Consider the following 23,219-nt stretch of genomic DNA (forward strand, 5'->3'; position numbering starts at 1 on the left):
TTTAATATTGTGGGCTCTATGTCGTCGCGGCACATGAAAACATCGGGAGGGCAGAAACATCATGCGCCCCTTTGGTGGTTTCATCAACAAATTCATCGCCTCGTAAAAGTGGTTTGTATATTTTAGAAAAAATGCTACGTCTAATCATAGGCACAGGAAAGTATTCATCTCTTGTAATAAGTTTGGAAACCAGTTCGCCGTGAATGAATGAAAACTTACCTGGTCAAGAGCAACTCTGCCATATTACCTACCACGGAAATGCCACCTGGAATATCCGCGATTAAAAGTGAATTAATGAGTGTTATTCAGCAACATCACGGCAGGGGGAAGCCAGAACACTGCTGTACAGCGTGGCGAGCGAAGGCTTTAACCACTAGACTACCATGCGGAGAATTTCAGCTCATTTAACTAACTACAGTATATAGAAAGGTCGTTTTCATATCCTTTTTAGTTTCATCTCATCAGTTAATCATTGACAGAGGCTGATTTTTAAGATGTTAGTAGTGATGATTGTGTGTTTGCCAACATAATTGGTTGTCTTCTTCCGTTGGTTTTGCTCCTTTGCTCGCTCTCTCTCTCTCTCTCTCTCTCAATGAATTTAGGCATATAAGGCATTTATATTGTGATTTATCTCTACATGTAAGAGCTGCTATCTCAGTAAATGTCTTCAGCAAACTTTAGGAAGCTGGAATCTTTATCTAACACCTTGGTCACTCCTTTCACAGTTTATGAGCCATCACATTCTTTTAAGCGTACGCGCATATTTGACGTAGTTCTACAGAGGCATCGGATACTACTTTGGCGTGACTGATATTGGAATTATTGCATACGCACGATCTAATTTCAACCAAACGTGTAAACTAAAATATTAAAATGAAAAACATTTATAGGTGTTGTGATAGAATTTATCTTCGCAACATCTGCATGGAATCTGTGGTGTATGTCTTGACAAGTGAAACATCCAGCTGGTAATCTGTAAGAATGCGTCCTCCAGGTTTGGCGTGGCTCGCACTATCTACAGAAAACAGTTAAGTAGAATCACAGTGTATGATACTGATCAGAAGCAAGATGAGTCTACAAAGAGCTGGTTTGTTCTGGATTGTAGGGACTTTCGTTATCTGCGAGTGCGCGACGAAACCTCACATTGTGTTTATCGTAGCTGATGACCTCGGATGGAATGATGTCGGATTCCGGAATCCTCAAATGATCACCCCCAACCTGGACAGACTGGCCAAAGCTGGTGTCATCCTCAACTCATCGTACGTCCAGCCTCTATGTTCGCCCTCCCGAAGTTGTTTCATGTCGGGATATTACCCGTATCACACCGGGCTACAAGATAGCGTTGTTAAAGTAAACGCAGCAAAATTCCTTCCGGCTAACTTAACCACAATCCCACAGAAACTGAAACAACTCGGGTATGATGCCCACATGGTCGGGAAGTGGCACATTGGCTTCTGTAACTGGAAGTATACACCCACAGAGAGAGGCTTTGACACCTATCTTGGATACTACGCTGGAATGGAAGACTATTTCACTCACATTAGAAAGGATGACGAAGGTAACGTGGGACTAGATTTCCGCTTCAACAAAACTGCCTATATGGACGCCAATGGAACGTATTCTACAAATATATTTGCCAACCAGGCTATTGAAATAATTGAAAACCACGATACCAGTAAGCCACTTTATTTATACCTTCCGTTCCAAGCTGTACATTCACCTCTTCAAGTTCCACCTAAATATGAAAACATGTACAGGAACATTGAAAACCAAAACAGAAGGATATATTGTGGAATGGTGAGCGCGTTGGACGAAGCTGTTGGAAACATCACAAAAGCATTAGAAGAAAAAGGTCTCATGGATAATTTATTGTTGGTCTTTACAACAGATAATGGTGGTCCTACATTTGTTGCTGCCAATAACTTGCCCTTACGAGGAGCCAAAAATACTCTCTGGGAAGGTGGAACGAAAGGAACTGGATTCATCTACAGTAAAACCCTTCTCAACAAGACTGGCTACCTCAACACTGGAATGATGCATGCTGTGGACTGGTACCCTACATTGGTTGAGCTGGCTGGTGGAGAGAACACAGATCCCAACATAGACGGAGTCAGTCAGTACGACATGCTCATCAATGGTGGACCAAGCAAACGGAATGAGTTCGTCTACAACATCTATGACGAGAGGGAAGCAGCTGCAATCAGGTACGGAGATCTCAAACTCATGCAAGGGAGTCCGGGAAGTCACAACGGTTGGGCTCCTTTGCCACATCTGGGAATCGATGAACGTGTCTATGAAGCTGATAACCAAACGTTCCCTCCCTTCATGCTCTACAACATTACTGCAGATCCAACCGAACACTTCGACCTTTCAGCCAAGCATCCGGAACTTGTGGACATGATGAAGAAGAGGCTGGAGAACTGGAAGAAGTCTCGTGTTCCGGCCCAGAACAATTCACCTGATCCCGCATCCTACCCCAAGAACTTCGGTGGCATATGGAGTCCTGGGTGGTGTTGATCTCTAATTCAAACTGACACTTCCTGTTGCACAAATAGTCTAAGCCCCCAGGTGTGATGAGAATTGAGTGTTAATGGATTTTAAAGTAGAACACTTACTTACCCTAAGTCACCTTACATGATTAGAATTAAAGAAAAGGTTTGTAAAACCGAAATAAACACTTAGAAACACACTCGTATTTTCGCCTATTACACCCAGGGTAAGATTGAGTTTGACGTCTTTCATAAAGTGTTCTGAAATGCGATTTATTGCCAGAACGCTGAGCACTAATGTCCAAATTATGTACCTAACGGCCATTTATTGCACGAGGTGCGTGCTGGGATTCGAACCACGGTCACATGGAGAGGATGTCATCTGTGGGATGACTCCACGCCCTGCTACATGTATTTCCATGTAATGTCAATATTATGTCCATCTAGAGTGAGTGAGTGAGTGGAGTTTTACGCCGCACTCAGCAATATTCCAGCTATATGGCGGTGGGCTGTAAATAATCAAGTCTGGACCAGACAATCAAGTGATCAACATCATGAGCATCGATCTGCGCAATTGGGAACCAATGACATGTGTCAACCACGTCAGCGAGCCTGACCACCCGATCCCGTTAGTCGCCTCTTATGGCGTGGGTTGCTGAAGGCCTATTCTACCCCGGAGCTTCACAGGTCTCTTCATCTTGAAGCCTGAGAAATGTAGATGGTTGAGTAGGTAGGATATTGCTCGTATTGAAAGGTAGCTGATAACTGGCATCAATCAGCATGTTACCGACATTGTCATGGTTTTGAATTTTGAAATGGAATTGCATGTAATCCGTTTTGGCCCTGAGAGTTGGGAAAATCTCCACACATTAATCACAATATAATGTTCATTCAAAAATCTTTTGAACAAGAGCGTGCGTACTTAGACCTTACAAGTTGTGACATGTAAACACGGAATCCTGGGGCTGTTGGAATATTGCCCGCCGTGAATGGAAAGTTACACTATTGGAAAGCTGAAATTATCTCTTTCGGCAGTCTGAATCGGAATCTTTTTGTCATGTTTATTCATAGATAAATATGAAATGCAGTGTCTCCTTTAGTTAAGGTGGTACATTTCTGTCTGGACGTATTTGTATGGACCTTAGGATAAAAGATATATCCCCAGTTTTTGGAGTCAAGCCAAAAGTTGGTAGTGGCGATAACCGTTATGGCAGATTTCTCATCATCCCTTACATTTGGCATTATTTGATATGGCACTCATAATAAGCTCTTTGAAGAAAAAATTAATGTAGTGATCTGTGGTGAGTCTGTATATATCAGGCGTTATATAGATCAATTTTAGATGGTACATTTGCAGACCCTGTAGCAATATGAATTATTTCCATTTGAACGAATTTGGAATTGATACTCTTCAGATTTTAGAGTCAAGAGAGAAAAGTTGTTAGTGCCTATGGACGGCTTAGGCAGAACCCGTCACTAGTTATGTCAAATATGACATTGTTTGATATGGCATTTATAACAATTTCTTCGATCAAAGAATTATTGCAATGATTACACATATGATGCAATGGTTTTGCTTTCTGGGGTCTTGTCAGTGGGAACATTGCTCTTAAGATAGGACAGACATCCAAGTTTGGCACACACTAATCAGGCATTTGCATTTATCAATCAGTTAAAGTTTTAAATATTTACCACAGTATTACAGTTTAATATATTTCTGATATTCATCACACAATAAACGCGACCATATTGATGTTCGTGCATTATATGTAGAGAAGAACTGCAGTGGTTTTGATTCATTAGCAGTTATCTCCTTTAATCGGCCTTGAGTTTGGTGTAGCTTTAATGTTGACGAGAGCTGACATGAAGAGGGCCCCATATCACCCTACATGCGACTCTCGCAAAGCCTGATCACATTATGGTCTTGCTAGTGTAAAAGTCAGAAGGACCAAACATTCATCCCATTGTGTCTAAAAGTAATAAGTTAATCAATGAATGTAAGATTACCACAAATGCTCAGGTATAATACCCACCAAACATACATTCACCACTATTGCTTCTGAAAGCTTAACACCATGAGGACAAAACACAGAAAATGATGTACGTTTCCCCAGAGAAAGAGCAGCTATCTCAAACACCGTTCAGATTTTTGTATTTAACTTATTGACCGTAATTTGATCAACTTGCATGATATCTATCTTTCTCATGTAGATAGGTTATATCACACATTATAAAAACCCTCATTCCGAGAAACAATGAAACATATCTGAAGAACTTCCACAGACGTATCCAGCTTCAGCATTGCATACTATCTGGTTTTAAACACTTGTTAAAGTCATCTTCTCCGCACAAACTGAAACATACAATGAGAAGAATGCACAACAATGTGCCAGGTATTTTAACAAAGGTTCATACAACATTTCATGCTTTGTTACCACGAGCAGGTATAATGAATTTAGTTATGTTGACAACATCTGCACGGATTCCTACTTAGAGAAACACAATGTGCCACACTGATCAGAAGAAAAATGAGCCTGATTATATGTGTATGTATTCTCTTGACTTTTGAGATCTTTGAGTGTGCGGAAAAACCTCACATTGTTTTCATAGTTGCTGATGACCTCGTATGGAATGATGTTGGATTCCCAAACCAAACTGGAACCTTGCTAACCTCCTCAAAAGAAACAGCCTTACTAGCCAACTTCTGCACTTCAGCATCCTCACTCTGTGCACTAATAAGCTGCTCTCTGGAAAGAATGTGTTCACCAAACTGACTTTTCGAGAAGTCCTGAAGAGCTTCTACTCTTTAAAGATAAGTCATCTGTCTCCACCTCACACAAAGAATGATCCATGAAAGTACCTGACAAATCATAAATGGTATCATTCTTGGAAACAATGCCTTTCGAACGAGTCACTGCACAAGAAGGAAAAATACCTGGAAATTCATCCTCCAACTTTTCAGTACTAACACAACTCTCCGGGGAAACAGTGACAATAGGATCAGCGCCAACTTTAGCCCCCATAAGATCATTGCTGATCAACAAATCGACACCCGAAATTGGGAGAGAGTCAAGAACACCAACTTTCACCTAACCTGAAATCAGATCTGAGGTCAAATTCACAAAATGGAGCAGACAAGAAGAATTGCCACCTATACACTGAGGCAAAACATCTAAGTTAGCTGAAGACTCATCAGAAAAAGGCAAAATATCCTTCAAAATCAGAGATTGAAGAGCTCCAGTATCCCTCAAGATAATAACGGGCCGTGGGGTAGAATTATCCATAAGTGACACAGAACCCTTATACACAAAGCGCAAAAACTCCTTCCGAACTACGGAATCTGGAGACTTACTCTCACAAAGAAAACCCTCCTCAGAACCACCTGGAAAGAAAGGCTTAGGTGCGATGGACACAAAATCATTTAGGGAACCTGTAGCCTGATTTCTAAACTGGAGTTTGTACATACAGAAATCAAATAACCTGACTTCTTACAATACGCACAAACAGGATCAGAACCATTGGTAGTCTTAGGCTTAGACTGAAAAGTATGTGACTGCTTGCCACTAGAATTTGAACCTGTTCTAACCCCACTGTAACATGCATGTCCTGAAGTCTTAACCGGGGAAAAGCCCTTTTGGCCAGAAAATTTTGTATTACCCGGAGACCTAAAAGAATTCTTGTGAGTCAAACAATAATCATCTGCCAACATTGCTGCCTTATGTAAGTCATCAACGTTTTGTTCATCCAAATAAGTCTTAAGGTCAGCATGAACACTCTGCTTGAAATCTTCCATCAACACTAACTGTCTCAAACCATCAAAATCTGTGACCTCCTTAGACCCACACCACCTATCAAACAATGTTTCCTTTTCTCTAGCAAACTCTACAAAAGTCTCATTGTCCCTTTTGTGAGCATTTCTGTCTTTCCGACGATAAGCCTCAGGCACTAACTCATAAGCTTTCAAAAGTGTACTCTTGACAAGATCATAATCTGAGCTTTACCCTTCAAAACAGTTTGCAATAGCATAGTCCATGACTCCCTAGGCCACTTGAGATTTTCAGCAACTTTCTCAAAATGTAGAAAATATTTGTCTACTTCTTTCTCATTAAAACGGGGTAAAAGTCTAGCATGCCTTGCAATATATATCAAATGAGGAAGAATCTGAGGTCTGAGAAGGGTTTTCAAGGTTTTTCACAGCAATTTCTCTATCAACTTGCAATTTCTTCAGTTGTATTTCTTTCTCCATCTCAACCTTTTTCATTTCCATCTCTTTTTCCAATCTTTTCAGTTCTAATTTTTTCATTGCCAACTGGTCTGAACATTCCTCTGGCACCATTTCCAATACGTCATCTTCAAAAATTCCCTCATCAATATAATGATTCAACACAACTTTCAAAATCTGAAATTTCCTCATAGCAGGTTTGGCATCAAGTTTGAGATGTGAAGAAATTTGCAATAAATCTGATTTCCTCAGCTGACTAATTGTCTCAGAGTCAGGGGACAATACAAACTTCTCAAGTTCAAACACCATTCTGCTGGTTCCACAATTAACTTGTTGCAAAATTGCAGAAATTTGAAATGAATTTCACAAATGGTCTCAAATGTCAAATGAATTCTATCCCGGACGAGCCCGCAATTTTGTTACGGTTAATAATGTACCGTGACAACAATTTAAGAAATCCCCTGTAAACCAGCAAAACAGAACAAAGACATGTCGTTTACGTTCAAATTCAGTATTATTATGCAACGAGAGCAAGGTATACAAAGTCACTAGTCAATATAACAATGCTGATTACAAATACAATTCAAGAGAGACAAAATCTAAGTCAACGGGTCACAAAATATAATATATCAAACTCACCAAAGTCTCAGTACGAGAGGTAATCAACTATGCAGAATGTCAACACAGCGATCGTTGTGACAGCAGATAATGTAGGGCAGGCGTTGACGGGTTTTGATGATAAAGCGTGACAGTGATGTAACTCCAGCAAATATGAATGATTTAACCGTAACACTTGACTAGAAAATGGAAAACTAGAAAATGGAAAGCCGAAAGCGTTCACCAGTTGGTTCACATAGGGATAACTGCTGCTTCTCATAAAGTCATATGAACAAACTTGACAAATCTATAGATCGCAAAGTATATTTCCAGTAGTTTCTAGAACATGGTGGATTTGTCAACAATACACTAATAATGCAAGGCGAAGCAATTAATATTGAATTAAAATATTCATATCTGGATGGTAAAAAGGTACGTATACATTCACCAAATCCACATACACAAAACAGACATAGAGACATACAGACATTTAAAAACATTTACATTCCTCTTCCAAGCTGCTGGACGACAATACGAGATACAGAAGTTTTTAATATCTCTTTATTACTCATCGCAATTGTTAGTTACTGATACAAGCTCAGTGGAGGTTATAGCTCATAATTAGTTGTCTCATCCAATTGGTTTGTGTTTCTTTGTTTGTCTAGATCTGTTTACCAACATCAGCGCTATCATTAGTCTGGCCTACAAACCCTGAAACAAATATACCCAAAACAATCCATGAAAATCAACATAATATTTGACATGTCTAGATTACTTTCATGAAATGTCGCGTGGCTCATTTGAATATATTTTTATCAAGACAAGTTGGGAACTGGATTTTTCATGCAAAATATGTTCATTTCTGAGACAAAGTGATAGTCTATCCTTATCATGGGCACCATACGTTTAACTTGTCATATGGCAACTGTGTCTGGTATGCAAACAATGTCTTGTTGTTTCACCACACATGTCAGATTTAGATACGGGTAGGGAACACCATATGAAGAGATTTTAGCCTCAGAGCTCATGAATATTAAGTCATATTGATTACTGTGTGCATTGGTGTGTATGAGAGGAAAAAAGGAAGATCCGTGAGTGTTCTTTTTGAGGACAACGAGAGAGGAACGTGCCATAAAAGTGGGATGAGGAAATGACTCAGTAACGCAATGTCAGGTGTGAGCACAATTTGCGTCGAAACAAGTGTGACAATCACATGATTGCAAACAGTTTGAGGGATGTTCTTCCAAAATAAATGTCAACCAAAGATAGTCCAGTCTTAGCTAGCTGAACCGACTGGTCCTGGTGCTGACACCGATTCCATATATGTTCACATGAAAGAACAAGAAGTGACGAGACGACCATGGTAGTATAACAACTTATACTGCCTCCGTGAGTCTGTTACAACATGTGTAATGGCTGATGGGTAATAATCCTATATTGATGTGGCGTTACGTACTCAAAACATGATCTTGGTACATTGCAATTAATGAAGTTCTACCTAAAATGTGACAAGCTTGAGGAAACCTTTTATCGTTTCCAGAGGCACCAGCAGCCTGCATGACCACCAGAGCTGTCCAGATAAAAACATCTGTGACCACGGTCTTGTCTTCTGAAACTCAACCTAGGCGTGTCTGACGGTAACGGTAAAACAAACACTGGATATCGCAACACACAGGATGGTTGGACGGCAAAGTAAGACAGTATAGTCATACCAGATATGTCCAGATAATAAGTAGCTAGCATGTGTTTACACCGAACATGGCGCACAATTTTGTGAATTTGTCTTCCAAAGGTTTGTCAACATCTGACGACCTCACTCACTCACTCACTCACTCACTCACTCACTCACTCACTCACTCACTCACTTGTGCACGGAGAACATTTAGTAAATCCCAACACGAGTAGCAGTTAATGTTATCTATAAGATGACCTTGGTCACTCAAATCCCAGTTTATCAGCATCACATTCTTCAACAAGTTCGACATATTTCTGCACAGGTAAGTCTGCACTGGAAGTCACCAATATTTTTAATGCTTGTTTTCCCCGATGTTATAAACCTTGTTACCAAAACGTTAAAATGTAATACGTCTGCTATGATTTAAAGCATTTGCTATGACAAATATGCTTTCAAAATATAGAGATGCCTGCCTTGACAAATGAAACATACAGCTGGTTATCTGAAAGAATGCGTCCTCTAGGCTTGTCGTGACATGCATTATCTATGGAAAACCTTTAAATAGAAGGATAATTGTAGTATGCTGAAAAGATCATAATGAGCCTGCAAAGAGCTGTTTTGTTCTGGATGTTTGAGGTTTTTGTTATATGCGAATGTGCGGAGAAACCTCACATTGTGTTTATCGTAGCTGATGACCTCGGATGGAACGATGTTGGATTTCGGAATCCTCAAATGATCACCCCCAACCTGGACAGACTGGCCAAAGCTGGTGTCATCCTCAACTCATCGTACGTCCAGCCCCTGTGTTCGCCCTCCCGAAGTTGCTTCATGTCGGGATATTTCCCGTATCACACTGGACTACAAGATGGTGTCATTGCAGTAGACGCAGCAAAATTCCTACCGGCGAACTTAACAACGATGCCACAGAAACTGAAACAACTTGGTTATGACGCTCACATGGTTGGAAAGTGGCATCTAGGCTTTTGTAACTGGAGGTATACACCCACAGAGAGAGGCTTTGACTCCTACCTTGGATATTACTCTGGTGATGAGGACTATTTTACTCGCATGGCACATAATAAGAATGGTACAGAGGGATTTGACTTCCACTTCAACGAGACTGTCTGTAGAGAAGATAATGGGATCTACTCTGCAAATGTATTTGCGAAAAGAGCTGTTGACATAATTGAAAAACACGACAATAATAAGCCTCTATACTTGTATCTTCCATTCCAGTCAGTGCATGAACCTCTTGAAGTCCCGCCTAAGTATGAAAACATGTACAAACACATAGAGACCATGAATAGAAGAATCTATTGTGGAATGGTCAGTGCGTTAGACGAGGCTGTTGGAAATATCACAAAGGCATTAGAAGAAAAAGGTCTCATGGACAATCTATTTTTGGTGTTTACAACCGATAACGGTGGTCCTACATTTGTTGCTGCCAATAACTTGCCTTTACGGGGAGCCAAAAATACTCTCTGGGAAGGGGGAACGAAAGGAACTGGATTCATCTACAGTAAAACCCTTCTCAACAAGACAGGCTACCTCAACACTGGAATGATGCATGCTGTGGATTGGTACCCTACATTGGTGGAGCTGGCTGGTGGAGAGAACACAGATCCCAACATGGACGGAGTCAGTCAATACGACATGCTCATCAATGGTGGACCAAGCAAGCGAAATGAGTTCGTCTACAACATTTATGACATAAAGGATGCAGCTGCAATCAGATACGGGGATCTTAAGCTTATCCAAGGAAGTCCTGGAGATCACAACGGTTGGGCTCCTTTGCCACATCTGGGAATCGATGAACGTGTCTATGAAGCTGATAACCAAACGTTCCCTCTCTTCATGCTCTACAACATTACTGCAGATCCAACAGAACACTTCGACCTTTCAGCCAAGCATCCGGAACTTGTGGACATGATGAAGAAGAGGCTGGAGAACTGGAAGAAATCTCGTGTTCCGGCACAGGATAATTCGCCTGATCCTGCAGCAAACCCCAAATACTTCGGTGGCATATGGAGTCCTGGCTGGTGTTGATATTCATAACAGAAACTACCGCACACTCGGAAATGGGGCTGTAAGAGGAGAAAGCTGATTATACTTCTAACATTGCCTTACTTAAAATATGTTTAAACCGAATTAGAAAAATATGATAACAGACAGAGCCAAGAAAAATGTTTGCTAAATTGTTAAATAGGCTTGTTAAATCATTGTTGCCTCAAGTTGGTATATTACTGTATTTTACGGTGTCTCGGGAACAAGACAAACATGACAAGAGAGACAGTTCATCTTGACAAGACAATCAGTGAAGACTGATTCATATAACAAACCATATCAAAATAAGAATATATTCAAATTGAATGGGCCAGAATGAAATAAAGTTATCATTACCGTTGTTGTGACAGTATTTAGGTATACCACATGCTGCATTTGGGATTATTCCTTCTCAGTAACGTACAGATTTTGGTACTTTGTTTGGTTGAGTGCCAGCCGTGATTCGAACCCACACTCTAATCTCTGGTCTGGCATCTAGTCCCTAGCACACAACCGTCAATCCCACTCAGCCAACAGGGCTTCCACAAAAACTGAATTCGAACAACTGGGTTATCTAGACCATGGGCTTTGTGTGGACCTCTGTTTAGTGTACATTGGCACGACTCCCACGACGCAAAGCTATGAATACACAATGTCATTTAAAAAATTGTCAAATGTAACACATGATATATTTAGGATTACATTTCCTAAGTGAAAAACAAGACGTGCCAATTTTGAGTTACACTTAAACTTTGCACTAACCTGCATTGACACATGATCTATACACCGTCAACAAAAGAGGATAACCAGTCTCGATTATACACAGAAACATATTGCCCTGGGTTTAAAAGACAAAATAGGAGAAGGAACTATTTCGGTGTTCCGCTTAAAATCTTTAAACGTTTTCTTGTAGTCGGCTTGTAGTTCCCAACAGGTAGCACACAACACTCACACGATTGTTAGGAAAAAGGTAAATGCATTTATCTATTAACGCCTCACCGCACTAATCTTGCCTCGCGGCGGGGTGCCAAGCATCTAGACACTCAAGTGAAGACGTTCTGGGACATAAATGGTGAATAAACGCCAATGTCAACAGTTCCTCCTGAACACACACAACTAGATGGTAAAACTTTAAATAGGGAATTACATCACTTTTCACAGTTGGTACTTTAATATCATTAATATTTATGATTTGGGTACCTTCTTTCCACCACGTTGTTCCAAAAGTACACACGCTGGAGTTTCAGCAGAGAATGTGATAACGATATAATCTATCAACTAGGTCATTTTTGTGTCAATATATACACCTGGAAATTAATCAAGCAACACCCCAATTTTTTCTATTGGAGCAACTTTGAAGTGTTCTGACAATCAAAATATGCCGGGTTGATATAGTTTGACACTTTTTTATTCAACAGACGATCTCTGACAAACAACTTAAAGGGAAAAAGTATCAAGACTTTGCTTTATTGCAACGAAATCCAAATTCTTAAAACTGTCTTAAATTCATGAAAAAATGGACACAATTTACTATTCATCCACAGACGTTGTTGTCAGGTGTATTAACACAAATGTCACATGGAAAGAAAGAACAGTCATCTGAGAGTCTGCACACCGACTTTCATCAATATCTAGTGTGTCCTCCCTGCGCACGCACCACCGATTCCAGACGCCTCCTCATTCCTTGGATGAGTCTCCGGATCTGATTCTGGGGGATCCTGTTCCACTCCTCATGCAGGGCAGCCGTCAATTCGTTGAGATTATGGACTGGTGGGTCTCTCTGCCTCACACGACGGTCAATAAAGTCCCACAAATGTTCAATGGGGTTGAGGTCAGGGCTCATGGCAGGCCATGGAATTCTGTCAGTTGCATTTTGCCGCAAAAAATCATTTACAGCATGCGCCCTGTGAGGTCTAGCATTGTCGTCCATAAATATGGGTCTCGTTGCCAGAGGATGGTTCTCAAAATGAGGTACCACAGCCCTGTCAAGAACCTCCTGTTGGTAACGAACACCGTTAAGGTTGCCACGGATGGTAATGATATCCAACTTGCAGTTCATGGAAATGCACCCCCATACCATAACGGAACCTCCCCCAAAGGCCACAGTCTCCTGGATGTTCCGTGGAGCCATTGCTGTGTTCCTCTGCCTCCAGACCCGAGTACGACCGTCCACCATGTGCAGCAAGAACCGGCTCTCATCTGAGAAATGGACCTTCCTCCAAGAGGCAATGTTCCAGTGCAAACGGTCATTACACCAGGCCAGTCGGGCTGCCTTATGGGCTGGAGACAGTCTGGGTCGCTTGATTGGCCTCCTTGCCCGGTATCCTGCAGCTTTCAGACGATTCCGAACAGTCCTGTTCGAGATGGGTCTCCCTGGAAGCCACTCCTGTCTCAACCGAGAGCTCGAGTCGAAGGACCTGCGCCGTACAAGTCTCAGTAAAGCTCTGTCCTCCCGGACTGTGGTCTTCCTGGGTCTTCCTGGTCTAGGCAGGTCTTTAACTTCATTAGTGGCCCGGTATTTTTTCAAAAGTTTTGAAATTATGGAATGATGTCGTCCGATTTGAGTCCCGATTTGTCTTAGAGACATACCAGCATTCCTCATGCCGATTATTTGCCAACGAGTGGCCTCTGATAATTTCCTACGTGCCATGACATTGAAATGAATGAAAAACCGAATGCAATCGACAACCTGCGCTTGTAAACACCCCAGGGAAAAAGTGCATTTTTCGAAAGTTGAGGTTAAAGCAATGCACGTGCGCTGTGCAAGCTTCACGCGCGTCATATCAACCCATGAAAAGCTCATGCTGTATGTCAATACATCAAAATTGAATAATCAATCATCAAAATTACTTCGTTAAACTTTGTTAAGTTTTTATGTGTCTTTGAATTTGGTGTTGCTTAATTAATTTCCATATGTATATATGCCATCACTTTTTCATAACATGGGCGCAGATCTTTAATAAATTGCTGGAAAAAGTAAATGTGCATTATTTGAAGTTATGTCATTTTTTATACAAAAGCTAAATAAATGATTTGTGAGGTTTAATGCAGTAGCGCGTGTGTCCAACATTGGTGTAGATGTAGACATGATGCATAGTCATTCAGCTAATGACAATGCCGATTCTGGCTTCACGTAAACGTCACTCCATTTCATCTCAATCGCGATCGATATGGGACATGTCCGGAGAAAAGAACTGGGCAGGAGAGTACCGGATTGTACTTTTGTCTCAGGTAGTCGGTCACAAGACGAGCGACACGTGGATGGGCATTATCTTGCTGAAGCGTGGCGTTACGTCTCTATCCTTGAATAAACTCATGACTGCAAATAAGCCCCAGTGATCTCATCCCTGTATTGCAGATTGTCAGATTGTATGTGAGATTGCCATTGACACTAACAAGTTGTGTCCGACCATGAGATGAGATCGCTACCCTTGTCATAACGAATGTGCCACCTAACTGTCGACGTTGGACAACGCACGCGTCAGCATACCGTACAACTCGCCATCTGCAACACATACAGTACATCCTTGAACTATAATCGGAGAGGTCCAAATGAAAACCAACCTCGTCTCTGAATAAAACAAATATATCTTGTTATCATTATGTTGTCAACGTTTCCAAAGAGATGAGATCTTGTTGTGATTAATATAACAAGTAAATTAAGATAACAATTTAATCACATTCATATTAACAAACAGTGCCTTGAGTAGGAAACTGGCTATCTAAGAAACTGGCTTCCATGTTGATAGAACTGTTAAATTAAATTAAATGGGTTGAGTTGTGGGTTGCGTCCAAATTAAGATAAAGGTCACAGCTTAATTACATCCATCTTGATAGGATTGTTTTGACTAACATAACAATGTGTTCGCCGTTGTACCAGGAGGTACAAACAGTCTGCAAAAGTTCCATACACCATACTTAGAACCAGTACCGACCTGATCGTCCCAGAGGAACCTTGCAGAAAGAACATTTCCTAATGTATGACATTGGTGCTGAGCAAGATCGTCTGTTATTTGTTTTTTCACTGCAAGAAATCTACACCTCCTCGAAACGCCATCTGCACGGTTAAGTGATGGTACATTACAGGTAGGGACAGAACTTTTTTTTATCAACTTTACACTATACACGCTTTGCCCAAATGACCGTGTTCTTCCCTGTGTGTAACAAGCGACAATCAACATATGAGCAGTGTCTCACGCTGCTATCATCCCTAAATCTAGATTAGAAACAGAGTATTTGATTGTCGACTTCGTAAAAGCAGCCATGAATGCAATTCAGCTACTACAATGCATGCCACTGATGTTTGTTTTGGACCTTTACTTCACATTATACGGTCACAAACACTAAAACACAGAGCATTTTGCCCAACAAGTGCACATCCTAACACGACGTCCAGTGGAAAAGGTTCGGGCATGCAAAAAAAGGTTTGTTAACAAAGAAATGTAATACAACTAATCGTACGAATATACAGACTAGTAGTGTATTTTTTTTCATTGTGGCAATTCCACTGATTTCATCAAGCCATGTAAGCTGCTGTATTATGGTTGCTATGATACACAGGTTCTGTGAATACACCTTGTTCCTAACATGCACATAGAGTCCTTTGTGTACGTATTGACAGGTGAAATATACAGCTGGTAATCTGGAAGAATGTGCCGTCCAGGCATGTCATGGTGCGTTATCTTATAAAAACCTTTAAATAGAAGCACACTGTACCACTTTGAGCAGAAACACAATGAGTCTCCTAAGCGCTGTATTTATTGCTTTTGCTTTTGTGATCTGTGAGTGTGCAGAGAAACCTCACATAGTGTTTATCGTAGCTGATGACCTCGGATGGAACGATGTCGGATTCCGGAATCCTCAAATGATCACCCCTAACCTGGACAGACTGGCCAAAGCTGGAGTCGTCCTCAACTCTTCTTATGTCCAGCCTTTATGTACGCCCTCCCGAAGCTGCTTCATGTCGGGATATTTCCCGTATCACACTGGACTACAGGATAGCGGTATTCCGATAGACGCAGCAAAATTTCTTCCTTCCAATTTGACAACAATCCCGCAGAAACTGAAACAACTTGGTTATGATGCCCATATGATTGGAAAGTGGCATCTTGGCTTTTGTAACTGGAAGTATACACCAACAGAGAGAGGCTTTGACTCCTATCTTGGATATTACTCTGGTGATGAGGAATATTATAGTCACATGGCTCAGGATCGCAACGGTACAGAGGGATTTGATTTTCACTTCAACAAGACTGCCTTTCGGGACGACAATGGAATCTACTCTGCAAATGAATTCACTAACAGGGCTTTACAAATCATTGAGGGCCATAACAACAGTAAACCACTTTATCTCTACCTCCCATTTCAGTCTGTGCATATACCTCTTGAAGTTCCAGCCAAATATGAAAACATGTACAAGAACATTGAAAACCAAAACAGAAGAATATATTGTGGAATGGTGACTGCGTTAGATGAAGCTGTTGGAAATATCACAAAGGCATTAGAAGAAAAAGGTCTCATGGACAATCTTTTGTTGGTGTTTACAACCGATAACGGTGGTCCTACATTTGTTGCTGCCAATAACTTGCCTTTACGGGGAGCCAAAAATACTCTCTGGGAAGGGGGAACGAAAGGAACTGGATTCATTTACAGTAAAACCCTTCTCAAGAAGACAGGCTACCTCAACACTGGAATGATGCATGCTGTGGATTGGTACCCGACATTGGTGGAGCTGGCTGGTGGAGAGAACACAGATCCCAACATGGACGGAGTCAGTCAATACGACATGCTCATCAATGGTCGACCGAGTAAGCGGAATGGGTTTGTCTACAACATCTATGACGAGAGGGAAGCAGCTGCAATCAGATACGGAGATCTCAAACTCATGCAAGGGAGCCCGGGAAGTCACAACGGTTGGGCTCCTTTGCCACATCTGGGATTTGATGAACGTCTCTATGAAGCTGATAACCAAACGTTCCCTCCCTTCATGCTCTACAACATTACTGCAGATCCAACCGAACACTTCGACCTCTCAGCCAAGTACCCTGATCTACTTGACATGATGAAGAAGAGGCTGGAAAACTGGAAGAGGTCTCGCGTTCCGCCACAAAACACTACTGCTGTGCCTGCAGCGAACCCAAAATACTTTGGTGGTGTATGGAGTCCTGGGTGGTGTTGACTGTTCACAAAAAGTTTCAATGCATACATGTATATGAAATAGCAAAGGTCAAGTTGTCAAATTCAGTTTTAACTACCTCGAATAAAGACCGATAAATACTTTAGAAACATTTAAGTGAACATAGAAAGATTACTAGAATGAATCAAACAAAATAACGTTACCGGGATATTTCCCATCACCACAAATGAGTGAGTGACGATGGTCTTACGTCTCTGTGTGCAATATTCCAGCAGTACCATGGGGGAGGGCATCAGAAATGGACGTGACACACTGCACTAGTGTGGGATATCGAACCCGGGTCTTCAGCTTGACGAGCGAACGCTTTAACCACGAGGCTACCCAAATACCCCTACCACAAATGAACCTTTTGTCACAGAAATATAGTTATCTTTTTCATAAATATGCATTCACAATATATTGTCCATACACGTCTGAATGGAGCCCTAACAATAAGAGATGTGTTATATATCGTTGAAGGCTTAGGGTGGTCTCATTAATTTTCGAGGCTTGCATAACAGACAGCATAACAACTAGCAAGTGTAAGACTGCGTAACCGTGTCACAGCGAATGTGTTGCCATCAATGTAAACGGAGACGAACGTAACGGATTTCATCGAACACTTACAACTGAAAAAGAATACACGTTAAAGACTCAAGACAATGCATGATATCTAAAAATATATCTGTATCTGTATCTGAAATTGAGAAAAGTTTTGTTCATACATATAAAATGTATGTGGCTGGTGGAGAGAACACAGATCCCACACCCGTGTCCACACTGCCAGAGCAGCCTTTGACTTCCTAAGGCAACATGTTATCCAAACCCTACAACTGCCTGATCTCAGTTAGGATTTAAGTCTAATACAACACCTTTGGGACGAGATTCAAAGAAAGATGAATGATCTCCAAACAAGGCTGAAAACTGCGGCTGGACTCGATCAGGCACTTCGTAGAGTATGGGCCCAATGTACAGATGATGCAACGCTTTCATTTGTGCCCATCGTGTGCCACATGCAATGCTGACTTTAGGGTGTCCTACTGATACCATTTTTGTGCTTTTGTTTGTGTAAATGCTAAGTGTGATTCCCGAAAATGTGTAAACTATAATTGTCAAGTTTGAACACAATCCTCCGTTTGTTACTGAGAGTCAATTAAAGTGGGTGCTTCTACAAACTGCCATCAGCGGTTTCAGGATATGTACTGCCCCAAGCCACACAGCGTTAATGCAATGTGCATCTACTACATCATAAGCATATATACCAAGCAGTATAAAAAAAACGTCAAAAAGTAAGCAGGGACGTATTTCCCGTAATCACTCGTACTTCGTGGGTTATTCTATTTGCTATCTATTCTGTAATTAAACTGAGAAACCAGTACCTCTGAACTACATGTCGCATCTTGCAATGCGTTTACAACGTAATCAGCTGATTTGTATTAACGGGTGGATGAAACCAAACTGCATACGAGCCACAATATCGTACTGTAGAAAACGGTTTGAAAAACAACACATTTCATTGGTTTCCAAATTCGTTTGGTGGCGATTTATTAACCACACCACAATGTAAAGATTGAGTTTAATTTTAACGAATACAGTGGTATGTTTAACATTTAGTCATGGAGCGCATATGAGCAGCCTAGATGTACTCGTGTCAAGAAGTGGATGGCTGTGGTGGGATACGAAAGAGCAAAAACCTGTCAGATTTCTGGAACGTTAACTTTTGCAGCAGTGAACATCTTCAAGGGAACAATAAAACGCAGGAAAGGTGAGAGCCTGTTTCTAAGACGGTTCGCAATTATCAACGTTAGTCAACATTTTGCGGAAACGCACTGTGACCTAGTTTTGGCTCGCGTAAGTGTCATTGTCAGGAACGATAACTCTACAGTAGCTTAGTCCCAGTCCCAGTCCCAGTCCGAGTCGACAACATGCAAAATACGCCTTATTGGTGCAGGTGGATGTCTGAAAGAAGAATCATTTGAAATAGTGAAGTTGAAAACTCCACCGTAAATTGGACCAGAAACGAGAGTATGAACAGCATATGAACTTGGATCATTCAGACTCTCGCGGAGAAATCTATACTACCGACAGAAAATAAGGGAACCAAGAAATTGAATGTAGATGACTTTGACTGGAGGGTCCGTTATCGTGGCGTATCTCCCAAACGCAAAATCCAATGACAATGGAATTTCGCACATTGCATGCCCAGCACGTGTTGCACGTGCATACAGAAGTTAACTCCTGTAAATGTACTGGAGAAGTCGCAGTCACTAATGCAATAGAGATTGACACTTACTGACAGAAATGCCTCCGAGGCAGTATCTCGGTGAAGCAACAAAATGGAGAATTGTGGGGATGATAGAGAGGGGGACATCATTATGTGAAGTTGCCCGGCAGATGGGTAAATCAAAAAGTGTAATTTCACGCCTGTGGGATAAGTACCGTCAAACGGGTGGGGTTGCAACGAGACCTGGGCGTGCACGTGGTAGACCAAAATCAACGACACCACGACAGGATCGTCTCATTACGTTAATTGCTCCACGCGATAGGTTTAAATCGGCCCCTGCCATCAATAGAGAATTCCGCACACTCACTGGAAGACGTATTTCAACTTCAACCGTTAAAAACCGACTCTATCAAGCTCGTCTGAAAACAAGACGGCCTTTTAAGGGTGTCACCCTTTCAGCTCACCATAAGCGCCAAAGAGTGGCATGGGCTAGGCAGCATCAGGGACGGGCTATGCGCCACTGGCGTTACACCATGTTCTCTGATGAGTCAAGGTTTTGCCTACGATTCACAGATGGCAGAAAACGTTGTTGGCGTCGGAGCGGGGAGCGATATGCCAGAGCAGCAATTCTTGACCATGATCGATATGCAGGTGTTAGTGTCATGGTGTGGGGTGGGATTGCACATGACAGACGATCAGATTTGGTTATCATTAACGGAGCCATGACTGGTCAGCGATACGTTGACCAAATATTGCGTCCTGTTGTGGCTCCATTGGCTAGAGTTATCGGCCGAAATTTTGTATTCCAAGATGATAATGCCAGACCACATCAGGCCCGAATTGTCTCCGCTTATCTCCGACAAGAAGGTATCCAGACATTGGACTGGCCCTCTATGTCCCCAGACCTGTCCCCAATTGAACATCTCTGGGACGTTCTTGGTCGAAGGGTGTACGCCAGGGACCCACGACCCGCCAACCTGGCCCAGCTTGGTGCAGCTCTCCAAGAGGAATGGCGGGCAATACCACGGGCAACCATCCGGAAATTGATTAACAGCATGCCATCAAGGTGCCGTGAATGTGTTGCCCAACATGGTGGACATACCAGATATTGAACTTGACGCCTAAAATTGATTTAGTGGATATTTAAAGCAGTTTCAAATTCGCTATTATTTCATTAGTTCCCTTATTTCTTGTCGGTAGTATATATAAACAAGATTCATGTCCAGTTTTGTCTTTTTCATTGTGTTCTCGTTTTCGTTAGCAGCCAGGAAGTGATCAATGTCATGATCAGAAACAGGAACAAACCTGTAAAAACCTTTGTTTTCGATTGGGGGGTCAAAAATAATCATTTTACAGTAAGTCATTTATGACACTCTGAGGCAGGTGGGGGCTTTGATGAGAAGCCCGACTCGCTCGAGATTGTTCCCGCCAACACTTCAGGTCTGTACCTTGCAACTTCCATTTCCGCATATTCGGTGTTTATAAAGCACACATGCAAGAAATATAGTGATTGTGTTATTCTTATTACATGTCCAGTGATGTCTCCGTCCACACTGACCAGGTCATTGACCTTGATTGGCGTTAACTGGGTAGCCATGTTTGTTTACAAGAGGCGATGGAAGCGATGTTATTATAAACATATTTGTTTTAACAAATGATATGTTATGTGAATGAAATATTATGAATCAACGTAGTAGTGTGAAAGTAGTTTCGTCATCCAATGAACAAAATTACGACTGACCAATCAACGCCGAGAATCACAAGATTACACACTGTGCAAATATCAAAAAGATATTACACGGGATCTCCTCGCCCGTATGGGTAATAAAATTAATTAGAGCCACAATACAAATAAGAATGGTGTTACATTCAAACAGTACGTTCCCCAGTGCAACAATACACTAGAGATGAAGACGGATTTTTGTCACTATATCGTTTATTTCCATATATTTCATATAACTCAAAATTGTACGATTTAGACTGTTCCATTTTATGCTTGATAAAATCTCTGAAAGGTCTTGATGTAAGCATTCCTTCTCAAGATAAGATTTGAAACGGAAAAAAGTAAAAGGTTAGTCACGTGATGTGTTGTCTTTGAAACAACCCTTATAAACGATTACATTTTACAGCGTATGTTAGACACAACATGCATTTGTCATCAGCTGTAAGCTTCCTTTTGGCTACAGTTCTCTGTGAGTGTGCAGAGAAACCTCATATTGTGTTCATTGTTGCTGATGATCTGGGGTGGAACGATGTCGGATTTCGAAACCCTCAAATGATCACCCCTAACCTGGACAGACTGGCCAAAGCTGGAGTCATCCTCAACTCTTCTTACGTCCAGCCTCTGTGTTCGCCCTCCAGGAACTGCTTCATGTCGGGTTATTATCCCTATCACACTGGTCTACAGGATAGTGTTATTGGGATAGATCAAGCAAAGTTCCTTCCTGCCAATCTAACAACAATCCCACAGGAATTGAAACTGCTTGGCTATGATACTCACATGGTTGGGAAGTGGCATCTTGGTTTCTGCAACTGGAAGTATACACCAACAGAGAGAGGTTTTGACACTTACCTTGGATATTACTCAGGTGCTGAGGACTATTTTACTCACATGAAAGCGCCATCCAAAGATGAAGAGGGACTAGATTTTCGCTTCAACAAGACTGCCTACAGAGACGCTAATGGAACGTATTCTGCAAATGTATTTGCGGACAGAGCTGTTACAATCATTCAAAACCACGACAACAGTAAACCACTTTATTTGTACCTCCCATTCCAGTCCGTACATGAACCTCTTCAAGTTCCTCGTAAATATGAAAACATGTACAATAATATTGAAAACCAACAGAGAAGGATCTATTGTGGAATGGTGAGTGCTTTAGACGAAGCTGTTGGTAATATCACTAGAGCATTAGAAGAAAAAGGTCTTATGGATAATCTATTGTTGGTCTTTACAACCGATAACGGTGGTCCTACATATGACGCTGCTAATAACTTGCCGTTACGAGGAGCCAAAGATACCCTCTGGGAAGGTGGAACGAAAGGTACTGGATTCATTTACAGTAAAACCCTTCTCAAGAAGACAGGCTACCTCAACACTGGAATGATGCATGCTGTGGACTGGTACCCGACATTGGTGGAGCTGGCTGGTGGAGAGAACACAGATCCCAACATGGACGGAGTCAGTCAATACGACATGCTCATCAATGGTGGACCGAGTAAGAGGAACGAGTTCGTCTACAACATCTATGATGATAGGGAAGCAGCTGCAATCAGGTACGGAGATCTTAAACTCATGCAAGGGAGTCCGGGAGACCACAACGGTTGGGCTCCTTTGCCACATATGGGAATCGATGAACGTGTCTATGAAGCTGATAACCAAACGTTCCCTCCCTTCATGCTCTACAACATCACTGCAGATCCAACCGAACACTTCGACCTCTCAGCTAAGTACCCTGAGCTTGTGGACATGATGAGGGAGAGGCTGGTGAATTGGAAGAAGTCTCGTGTTCCAGCCCAGAGCACTTCCCATGTTGCAAAAGCTAACCCGAAATACTACGGGGGTATATGGAGTCCTGGGTGGTGTTGACACACTGAAAGTACAAGGCATAGTTATGAAATATCCAAAATATACCCTGTCGCATTTGATTTTCTGCTGGACTCGTATTTACTCAGGTATGTTGTTGATTCCTTGAACAAAAATAAAATAATTAAAGAAGTTAAACATGCGTTTCGTCAAGAAAATACCAGTTGTCGGGTGTAAGAGATGACTAAAGTAGTCAGACGGTCAACCT

At 41.6% G+C, this 23,219-nt stretch overlaps 4 pseudogenes; all 4 read left to right on the forward strand.

The window, feature by feature from the left end:
- The first annotated feature begins 1,064 nt into the window (after positions 1-1,064).
- On the forward strand, positions 1,065-2,689 carry LOC137272659 (arylsulfatase B pseudogene; annotated as a pseudogene).
- A 6,891-nt stretch (positions 2,690-9,580) lies between these two features.
- Positions 9,581-11,029, forward strand: LOC137272660 (arylsulfatase B pseudogene; annotated as a pseudogene).
- A 4,702-nt stretch (positions 11,030-15,731) lies between these two features.
- On the forward strand, positions 15,732-17,204 carry LOC137272661 (arylsulfatase J pseudogene; annotated as a pseudogene).
- Positions 17,205-21,583: 4,379 nt separating this feature from the next.
- LOC137272662 (arylsulfatase B pseudogene) lies at positions 21,584-23,014 on the forward strand (annotated as a pseudogene).
- Positions 23,015-23,219: the final 205 nt, after the last annotated feature.

The sequence above is a fragment of the Haliotis asinina genome, chromosome 2, assembly GCF_037392515.1.
Source record: "Haliotis asinina isolate JCU_RB_2024 chromosome 2, JCU_Hal_asi_v2, whole genome shotgun sequence".
NCBI lineage: Eukaryota > Metazoa > Mollusca > Gastropoda > Lepetellida > Haliotidae > Haliotis > Haliotis asinina.